Here is an 11,509-nt window from a genome sequence, read left to right as displayed (position 1 = left end):
GGGAGCACAGTTATATCTGTTGATAGCAAGCCCTTTATTTATAAAAGTTATTGGGATCCTAGCAAGTTAATTTCAATCTACCACTACCAGTGCAACACATGACAAGAATAAAGACACTAAGGCATATTTATAGTTATGGGGAGCCAAGGGGATCCTAAATCCAGCTACGGTGATGGTTAGGCAGAACAAAGGCCTTAGTCCAGGACAGAACCCAAGTTTTATTAATTCTTGAGTGGGGGTAGCTCAAGGAAGAGTGCCTGTAGTTGTGATGGGGGAAGTACGAGGAGTGCCATTGCTGGCCTAGGTAGTAGGGCTACAGATCTGCAGTGTGGAGAGAGATGCAGGAAGTAATTTGCACAATCTGAGGCAGTATCTAATGTTTTGGGATCATGCTTGAGCTCTGTTGTATAATTTTTTATGCCCTGAGATATCATGTCCTCTTGAAGCTTAAACCCAGCCACAGCATAGAGCGTGGGGCTCCTTCCCCTCTGGCTCACACATGCTGCTTGGAAGCCACAGGTCAGCCATGCTTCAAAGACTACACATGAACACCTCAGGCTAGACTGATTTGCATTGCTTAAAGCCCATTGAAGGGATAAGGAAAAGGCTTAGCCAGCTCTGTACATATCAGTACGTGGAAATAAGTTCAGGTTTAGCAAAAATGGAAACAATTGCTTTTCTTTGAAGAAGAGTTGTCCAGGTGATTCTCCACAGTCTATGGCTACTCCTTAGTTGCAAGACACTATTGGGCCCAGAAACCTAAAATACACACTATGTGACACTGTACAGAAAAGTGAGCTGACTCGTGTCTTAAAATAGAGCTGCTGTCTCCATAGAATATAATACCCTCCAGGTATATGAATGTGTTCCCCAGTCCAGAAGCTCCCTGAACCCTATCATTAGGGGTTTTATGGATGTCTCATTACATAAGCATAATTAAGTCATTGGCCATTGGGATTCAGTCCTAGCCCTCAACCAGCCCCTAGAGATGGTGGCTTGAGGGTCAAATATAACTGAAAGTTTCAGTCTTACACAGTTGGTTTCTATGGCAAGCAGCCCCCATCTCTAGAGAGCCACCTTATTAATACAAACTCAGGTATAGTTGAAAGGGTATTAATTATGAATGGCAAAAGCCAGGAAATCCTGAGATTTTCATAACTGTGTGCCAGGAACTACGACCAAGTGTCAGGTTTATTTTGGCACTAAGAAGCAAAAAGAAAAAGAGGCCTCTTGAAGCAGAGAGGAGTGCACAACTCACTAGCATGTTCAGCTCACTGGGCTCCTCTGACCAGAGACAAAGTGGGGCAGAGGTGGATAAACTGGCCAGAGGCAGAGTTTGGGGATAGGTGTTGATGGCATGTTAAAGACTAATTGTAGTTTTCTTTGAGTGTGGAGTGGTGGTGGGGAAGGAAGTTGTAATCAATGCTGAGGGGAGGAGAGGAATTGGTCATCAGAAAATGAGCTATTGTTTTGGCCATTGGCTATGTTTCGATCACCACCATAATGTTTAGCGATTAATATTTGGCCAGAAACCTTTCACCAAGTATCTCATTTATACCCTCACAGAACACCCAAAATTTCTAGGCGGCCTATGGTCCACAAAATTAACCATCTTTTTAGCCCAGTTTTTATTGTTTAGAGGCCTTCTATGACTGTACTCTCCCAAATTCATGTTGAAACAATCTCCACTGAAACCACATTAAGAGATAAAGTCTTATTAAGCTATGAAGTCTTTACCCTCACCAGCAGTATTCATGCCTTACAAAAAAAGCTGGAGGGAACTAGCAAGGCCCTTTTTGGCCTTCTGCCATGTGAAGATAAAGTTTTGTTTTGTTTTGTTTTTTTCCTCCACCCTTACACCATTAAAAGGACCCAGAAACAAGGCACCATCTTGAAAGTAGAGATCAGGCTCTTAAAACATTGAATTGGCAAGTACCTTGAACTTGAGTCTCCAACCTCTATAATGAAAGAAATGCCTGTTCTTTATAAATTACTCTGTCTCAGGTATTCTGTGACAGGAACACAAATAGCTGTAACAGTGTGGGAAACATCCTGCCTTAGGTTCACAACAGGCAGGATGCCTTTGGCTCTTAGACAGTACAAGGGCATCCTGCTCTAACCAAACTTTCCAAACATCCAGGTGGAAACCTAAAAAATATGTTCTTCTCTTTATACTTCCTTGACATCCAGCACAAGCCTAAGGGACCCTTTTGTTCTTATCACTTCCTGCATGAGATCAAAAGGCTTGGGCTCTAACTGAGCTAGAATAACTAAGGTTTATACCATGGTTATTATAATATCAGTAGAATTGTGGGTTTGACACTCGTGGTGCATTTTGGCAGCCACATTGGTTCTCCTATTCCCATATAAATTCAAAATTCACTGTCTTTTGAGTTGAGGGTGGAGACTCAATTAGGCAGAATCCCTGTTAGTGACACCCAAGATTTGGGAAAGTTCTCAATATAATACCTCAAAATTTAAAGCAGATAGGCTCACTTGGAGTCAGATTCACTCTTGAGCTTTCTCATTGGCCTGCCCTTACTTTTTAGAGTACATACTTGTCTTTTAATAAATCTCTGCTCTTACTACTTCTGTGTGTGTCCTGCGATAATTTTGTTCAGGATACAAAGACTCAGAGACTACTTGTCTAGTAATGCTAGGACTAAGACAAGGCCTTTTCCCTACGTTTCACTTTTTTCAGGAAAGAGACATAATAGTGTGTGAAAAGCAATAGTTTTCAGTATTATTTTGAGGTTTTTCCTCTTTGACTTTACAAGATTGCTCCCTCCTACTGGTACTGAAAGGATTTTGCCCCAGATGGGACACGTAGCAGGTGGGGAGCCTTGGATGCGGAATCAAGGGGCTCTATGTTGAGGTCACCTTTCCTGCCCCTAGGCAATTTACCTGTGGCATGAAATGAATACCAATGGGCTGCCTGTGCATCACTAATGCCCCTTAGGCACCACCCAAACCTAAACTACATGTGTGCCCCCATCACTTGTCTGGCGGAGAGAATGCCAGACCCTGGAGGTCAGAGTCTCTCCCCACATTCTTAAAATAATAAAGGCCACTTTTATTTCATACTTATCTTTTTAGCCATGCCAAAAATTTTATCAGATAGTTCCCTTCCGTGCCGAAAATTCTAACAGTACTAGGTAGTTTTCTGGGAGTAACTTCAGGGACCTGTTAGCTATAGAAACCTAGTTAATAGTTATATAATGCCTACTATGTGGTGGGAATGTTCTAAATGCTTTTACATAGATTAATTCAACTTTCCTATGAAAGTTCAACTTTTGATTCAACTTTTAAAACTTCATTTTATAGAATAGATAACTGAGGTACAGAGATGTAACTCACCCAAGATTAAAAAAAATTAATAATAGTATTCATCAGTAGAAATGAGAGGTCATGTACTGGCTTCAAAAATGAAGAACCTACACAGCAGAGTAACCAGCCAGTCTCTTGTTTTTTATACACAGATGTAGATAGAGGACAAATGGCCTTTATATTTCCTCTTGTTATAGGCAGTTGAGTTAGTTAAACCTATTACAGGCAGTCAGACAGGGCTGGGCCCTCAAAGGAGTCAGTGCAGAAGACCAGATACTTTGCAACCTTTGAGGAAACAAACACCTCCTGCTGTGGGCCAGCTCTCAAGACAAAAGGCAAAGCAAATACACCCACATCCTAAGGATTGGTAGTCCAAATAGTTTCCTAACACCCTGAGGAAGTCAGGACTCACCATTCCAGCCCCTACAGGAAGAGTCACTGCTGTTAAGCACATCCACTTACTACATGACTAGCTTCCCCATTTGTTCCTGAATTAATCAATTTTACCTAAGCAATTAATCTTATTGGTTGACCATAGTTCTGTTCCACCTCATGCCCACCTTGGGAGTTCCCAAGTTTTCCCCATCTTGTATCCATCTCACCTTGTGGTTTTACTTTATACAAGTCCCTAGAAAAGACAGTCTTAGTACCTGCTTAGGTCCCCTTCTGTCTCTCAGACAGAAGCTTTCTTTCTCTGAATAAATATATCCCACTTTTTTTTTTAACATTCACTTTATTTTCTCCATCTTGCCATTATTGCTTGGTCATTTAAAAATTAAATGGAAGAAGCATGAACTGCTTTCTTAATTATCCATTTCATCCCTCTTTTTTTAATTTTAAAGAGGGTAAAATTCAATACAACAACAGAACCAAACAGAACATATGTTTGTAGAGACATAAAATTTCAAAGCAAATCAGATCTTCACTATCTATCATATTGTCTGTTTTCTTCTAAATAGTTGACCATGTCTTCACATACAGAGAGTTCACACAAAACAACACAGTATAGAACTGATCTGAACAAGATGAGGAAGGTGTTTTAAATCTTCAAGACCAGACAATGGGGAAGTCAACAATGGCTGTCATAGTGTCACTCATTCTCTTCAAAACAGCTGTCCATATCTTCAGGTATGTTAAACAAAACAAAACAGGCTAAAATCAATCTGAACAAAGAATAATAGTATTGCTTGATTTCACATCATGAAACTACGGAATCAGTACTGGGTACGGTAGTGTCTCTTTTTCTTCAAAGCAGTTGTTCATCATGCATTACATGGTAAGTCCTCATAAACTGTTTGTAGGTTCTACACATGCATGAGTCTCTACATGTATTTCTATCCTTTTTGTGTTAGAGAGAAAAACAAAACAAAGCAAGACAAAACAAAACATTCCTATAAAAACATGAAATGAAAAAGTCATAAAACACAGTACAAGGTGTTCTACAGTGGTTACTGTGTTGTCTCTTGTTATCTTCAGTAGAATTGTCTATATCATCAGGCATAGTATAATTGAATATAGCAGTATATAACAATATTAATAAAAACAAAACATTGTAGACAGTGTAAAACTTCAAAAAGCAGGTACTACTCAAACCAAAATGGGTCTCCTACTGAATCCTGTCATCTTCAGTGTAGTTGCCTTTACTTTCAGACTTGATACTATCAATCATAATAGATTTGGATAAAATCTATTGATACAAAACAGCAATCTAACAAACCAGATTCAACTAAGATCAAGTCATGGTAAAACAGTGTAAATTATACAGGGCTTCAGATTAAGTTAATAGGAAATTAAGGATGATTACTGTACTATATCTTGCTATTTTGGAGACAGCTATCTGTGCTCTCAAATGTAGTACAAGTAGATAAACTGGAACAGAATATAATCTATCTAAACAGAGTGATGTAATGTGGGTTTTAAATCCTGATACACTATTAACAATATCCTCTCCCTTCTTTTTTTAGACTATTCCTCCCTTTTACTCCCACAGGGTGCCCTGTACATTTTGGGTACCACCAACTCCCACGGTTTTTAGATTTGGGGGGCAACCTGTTATTTACCTAAGTGGTTCCAAACCTTCTCACTCCTGGACTTGATCTCAAGTTGTATTCCTTTACCTACAAAAGCCTGTCTTTCCAACCTATGTGCAGGTGCTGGTGAGTTGCCCCTATTTTTCTCTGGTTCCCTGTCACACAGAGCATTGTTTTCTCGTATTTGATTTTCAGTCCATAAAACCTTTTTCAGGTTAATAATAATTCCTATACATAGCATCTCAGTGGAACCTACCTCCTGCTCTACTCTGCTGGTGTTTCCTTTTTTTTTAATAGTGTATCAAGGCCATCTATATTAGATGGCCAACCTTCTCTGCCTCACTTCTGCTATGCTATTTTTCTGCCATTAGTTGTCTGCTTTTTTCCTTTGTTCCACTTGCTGCCCCATTCATTGAGCCTCTCTGCCACTGTTCCTGAAATCCTGTTATTTTTTTTTTCTTTCTCTCTAGAATGTCCTTCAGTATTCTCTGTAGGGTTGGATTGGTGGTCGTGAATTCCCTCACTTCCTCTCTGTCATGGAAGCATCTTGTTTCTCCATTAATTTCTAGAAATAATTTTTCAGGGTACATCAATCTGGGCTGGAGGTTATTTTCTTTCAGGGCTTGGAATATTTCACTCCAAGCTCTTCTTGATTTGATGGTCTGCATCAAGAAAGCTGCCGTGATTTTGATGGGTTTTCCTTTGTAGGTGATGTTTCTTTTCTCTGATGGCTTTTAATATTCTGTTCTTATGATGAATTTCTGGGATCTTGATTATCATATGTCTGGGTGTAGCTCTGTTTTGGTTGTAGGTGGCTCGAGTTCAGTATGCCTCATACATCTGAGTATTTCCTTTTCCTATGCTTGTGAAGTTTTCCTTAATTATTTCTGTGAATAGCCTTTGTATTTCCTTTGTTTTTACTCCTGATTCTTCACGCACATTTTTTATTCTTAAGTTATAGATCCTCTTGTTGTTTTCTAGCCTTGTATTGTTACTGCCTGTTTCCTTGTTATTTTATTTTATTTTTTTTATATTTGAATCATTTCTTTCTTTTTTTTTATTTAAAGAAAAGGAAACAAAAGATTACATGGAGATAAAAAAGGGTAGAAATAATACAAACTTACAGAAAAACAAACGGTAAGAAATTGCTGGTTGACAAGTTATACATTGTCATCTTAGAAATAGCTGTTCATGTTATAGAATTAAAGTATTTAGAATGACATTCATAAAGTGACACTACAAACCCTTCTGCTCTATGATCGAACAAGAGCTCAGTAATATGGTTATCAGTCCTACACATTTGTTTTACATCTCAAAGAGGGTAAGATTAAACATATCAAAACAGAACAAAGCAGTTAAAAAAACAATTTAAAGAAATACAGATTTCACAGCAAGCCCACTGGAGATCTTCATTGTCTATCTAATTGTCTCTAGTTTCTTACAAATAGTTGTCCCCACCTTCACCCACCTTATATACTTATTGTGTATTATAGAACTAATCAAATCATTGGAGGCCTTTTAGGTCCTCAAGTTCCAAATTAGGGAATACAATAGTAACTATCATCGCATCTTTCATTCTCTTTGTGATAGCTGTCCCCATCTCTATATATGCTGAAATTGAACTCAAGAAACCAGTCCAATGTCATTCTAATCAGTGAACAATAGTATTGCTAGGATTTCTATCATAATGCTACAAAATTAGCCTCGGGTTTCTTAGCGTCTCTTCCTCAGAGTATCTGTTCATTACATCTTGGATTATATAATCTGTTTCCGTAAAAGATTAAAAAGGAAAAAAAAAACCCATGTGTGAATTTCTACATATATATCTATCCTCTCTGTATTATAGAGAATACCAAGTCATAGCAAGACAGCAAAACAATTTCCTAGAAAAACATGCAATGGATAAGACATATAAGACCACAATATAGATGATCTTCTGTAGTTACTATGTTTTCTCTTGTTATTTTCAATAGATTTGACCACCACACTGGCTTATTATAGTTAAATATAGTATCACCTATTTTTATAAAAACTTAACTTTGACAGCATTGTAGGATTTGAGAGCTGTTACTAATTAATACCAGTATGGATATCCTTTACATCTTGTCTTCCTCAGAGTAGTTGCCTCTACTTTTAGGGTTGATACTAACAAGCATACCAATTTCAAATAAAATCAGCCAAGGCCAACCCATAGTCTTATGATTCAGATTCAATTAAGATCAGTCACAGTAAGACAATGTAAGTATTGTAGGATTTCAGTTTAAGTTAATAGGAAAGTAAGGATAGTTACCATGGTATAACCTGCTATTTTTGGGTCAAGATGTCTGTGCCCTCAAATCTGACATGAGTGGACAGACCAGTATATATTAAATTCAAACTAAATATGTCAATAAGACTACTATGTCTTTTAAATCCTTATACACAATTAACAATGACCTTTGCCTTTTTCTTTTATAGTTTCAGAGCTGTCTATACTAAAGACTATAGCTTACCGTCTCTGCCTCATGTCTGCTACTCCACTTTTCTGCTATAATTTGTCCACCTTATTCCCTCATTCCACAGTCTGCCCCGTTCACTGAGGCCTCTCTGCCACTGTTGCTGGAATCCTGGTATCTCTTCGTCTCTTTCTCTGTAATGCCCTTCAGCACTCTCTGTAGGGTTGGATTGGTGGCCATGAACTCCCACAGTTCCTCCTTGTCTTGAAAATATCTTATTTCTCCATTAATTTTGAGAGAGAGAGTTTTGACGGGTATATGAGCTTCGGTTGCATATCATTTTCTTTCAGGACTTGGAATATTTCTCCCCACTCCCTTCTTGACTTAAGAGTTTGTGTTGATAAGTCTGCTGTTATTTTGATAGTTTTCCCGTTGCAGGTAATCTGCATCTTTTCTTTGGCTGCTTTTAATATTCTGTTCTTTTGGTGGATTTCTGGAATCTTTATTATTATATGTCTAGGCGTAGATCTGTTTTGGTTGTAGGTAGCTGTTGTTCTGTATGCCTCTTTTATCTGGATATCATTTCTTTTTGCTAAATATGGGAAAATTTGCTTTAATATATCTGTGAATATTCTTTGTATTTCATTATTGGTTGCTCCTGCTTCCTCACTCACATTCTTCATTCTTAAGTTATGTATCTTTTTGTCATTTTCTAGTTTTTGAATTGCTTCTTTCTGGTCCCTTGTTATTTTTAAGAGGCTTTTTCTTTCACGATCATATGCCATAAATCTCTCTTCAAGTTTCAGAAGGCTGTCTTTAGTTTCTGTCAAGGCATTTTGCCAGTGTTCAATGGAGCTTTTAGTTTCCTGGTATTCTCTTTGGATCTGTTTCATGCATTCTAAGTTATGTTTAAATTCTTCTTCAGAATTTTCTCTTTCTTTTATGATTTCCTCAGTTCTTCCGTCTGTGTTCTCTTGGGTGGAGCTTGTCATTTCTTTAATTAATCTCTTTATATCTTGTCTCACTTGAATCAGGAGTACAGCTTTAAATTCTTCTATGAGATCATGAAGGTACTTTTTAATTTTGGCTGATGCTCTGTCGAGCAATGGATGGTTACTGTGCTTGTTCTCTTCAGTGTTTACTTCTCCTGGGCTTATTTTCTCATGTTGGGCAGCTGGAGATTTTTTAAAAATTTTTACCTCTTGTCATGTTTCTGGTTTCTTTCAGACTGTCCTGGGGTTCTATGGCCCTCTCCAAGTTGCTTAGGGCCTTTCAGAAGCATGCTGACTTGAGTTTTTGCTGTCCTCCCCAATTTGCTGTTATCTGGGGTAGGCTGGGATGCAGGGGCGGTACAGGCTAGTCTCCAGCCTCTGCGCCAATTAATCCGTAAATTAGGCTGTACTTTCTGGATGTCACTGAGTTGTGACTATTTTATATCTGCTTGTTGGGCCCCAAGTAAAGGCTTGATTTAGCCCCAGTAGCTCCTGCCGGTTCTCTTTGTACCAAAAGCAGCTGACTAATGTCACTATGGCACAGGGTCCTGTCCAAATCCCAGCTGTTCTCTTCCAGACCTCTCTGTGACAGGACCACCAGAACAGCAGAACTGCCCAAATTCAAGATGTCTCCCACTAGTTCTCTGTATGATGCTGAAGCCAACACATACTCAGGCTCTGTCCAATTTCAAGATGTCTTCCACCAGCCCTCCCTACAGGGGGACTCAGTGATGCCACCCAGCTGTAGGTTCTGCCCAACTGTAAGATGGCTGCCACCAGACTCTGTGATATTGATGTCCCCGTGGTGGCGGGCACTGCCCAGTTCCAAGACGTTCTCTGGCCCACCCCAGCAGCCGTGGGGTCCCCAGTACTCACCAGGGTCCACGCCGCCCACCTTTCCCCTTTCCTTGTTATTTTAAAGAGATCTTTCCTTTCATGATCACGCATTGCAAACCTGTCTTCAAGTTTTGATGGTCTATCCTTAGTTTCTTTCAAGCCGTTTTGCCAGCTTTCAATGGAGTTCTTAATTTCCTGGTAATCTCTTTGAATCTGCTTCATGTATTCTAGGTTTTTCTTTTTTATATTCTTTATCAAATGTTTCCATTTTTTGTGTCCCTCCATTCTTCTATGTCTTCTTGAGAGGTGCTTAGCATTTATTTTATTAATCTACTTTAATCTATTAATCTATCTTATTTGCATTAATAATTCACTTTTGAGCTCATCTATGATGTTCCGAAGATCTCTCTTTACGTTCACTGATGCCATGTCTGATATTGCATGTTTGCTGCCCTCAATCTCTTTTGTATTTACCTCTCCTAAATCAATATTCTCAGGGCTGGGGGCTGGGGACTTTTTTTATTGTCATGTTTTTTTATTTCTTTCATACAGTTGTATAGAGAAGGTCCCAGCCCCTTTTCTTGTTATGGTTCTTTCAAAGCATTCTGGCTAGGAATTTCTACCCTCTCCAGTTTGCTGTTATTGAGGTACAAGCAGGTGCAGCATATGCTGGCCCCTCCCCTCCAGGTCCATCAACCTGCAGGGACCTTCACCATGTTAGTGTATACTGCATGTGTGGAATTGGTTCAGGACTATTTATTGGGTCCCAGCCAGAAGCGTAACCCAGGGCAAGCATATCCCACCAATCTGCTTTGGGAAGGGAACAACCAATTGAAGTCACTGCCATTCCTTGTTCCTGCCCGATTCCAACGTGTTGTCCAGTTGGTCACCTCTTTCCCAAGTTAGGGTCTTATTCCCAGCACTCACCTCAGGTTAATGCAGGTCCTTCTGTCTCTGTTCTCTTTTGGGCTCACTGACCTCTGTTCCACCATGGCTCCAGTGAGTCACAGTCGCCAGAGTTAGGGTGGCTCCACAAGTCAAAGCAGCAGGACTCTGGGGGGCTCCTGTGAGTCACTGTGGTACGAGTGCAGGCACTCCAGCAAGAGCACTGGCTGCTAAGCTTAGCTGCTCTGGAACTGCATGCTTGACTAGCTCTTTTCCCTTTAGTTTCTTGCTGGGTCAAAAGGATTCATCTTCCTTTGTCTAGACCTCTCCACGATGTTTTATTCTGGCATCTGAGTTGTTGCCTTTGTATTCTGATGCATACCAATCCGCCATCTTTTATATTCCATTTTTAATCACTGTTGTTCCTAAAATTCATTCTTTAATTTTTGAGAACACGAATTCACATCAGACATATAGTAGGCTGGGAGTTTCATTCCCCTATATCACTCTCATTCTGGCTGCTTAACAGTTTTATTTTTTATTACAATTGATGGTAGAAAGTTTTTCAGGATACTTGCAATAGTTCAGCAGTCTAGATTTTTATGATAGTGTGATCTTTCAGTTTTTTATTTGTGTGCATAGGTGTTTTAGGGGCAGGTAAGTGTTGAGTGAAGCATATTCATGTGTACAATCTTTTAATGCTGCCCCTATGCTACCCCAAGCCATGTCAGAATGGACTTTGGGCTTGGATTTCTAGAGATCAGGAACCCTCACAGCCTAGGCTTTGTGTGGGAATACATTCCCCTAGTGAATGAAGCTCAGTGAGTGTTCTTTGTTCCACCTATGCATGTGTGCATGGCCCTTGCACATATCTGCAACTTTACACATTTTGAAATATTTGGGAGAGAGGTTAGGGTCATTCTATGGCAGTTGAAGAGGAATACATGCAGATTCTCCTCCAGTGGATTCTTGGCAGACCCACTAGTGTTAAATATCTCTTAAC

Source organism: Cavia porcellus, unplaced genomic scaffold, assembly GCF_034190915.1.
Source record: "Cavia porcellus strain 051 isolate PalLab524CR breed Dunkin Hartley unplaced genomic scaffold, mCavPor4.1 scaffold_21, whole genome shotgun sequence".
NCBI classification, from domain to species: Eukaryota; Metazoa; Chordata; class Mammalia; order Rodentia; family Caviidae; genus Cavia; species Cavia porcellus.
The sequence above is the reverse complement of the archived record's forward strand: the minus strand, read 5'-3'. Positions refer to the sequence as shown.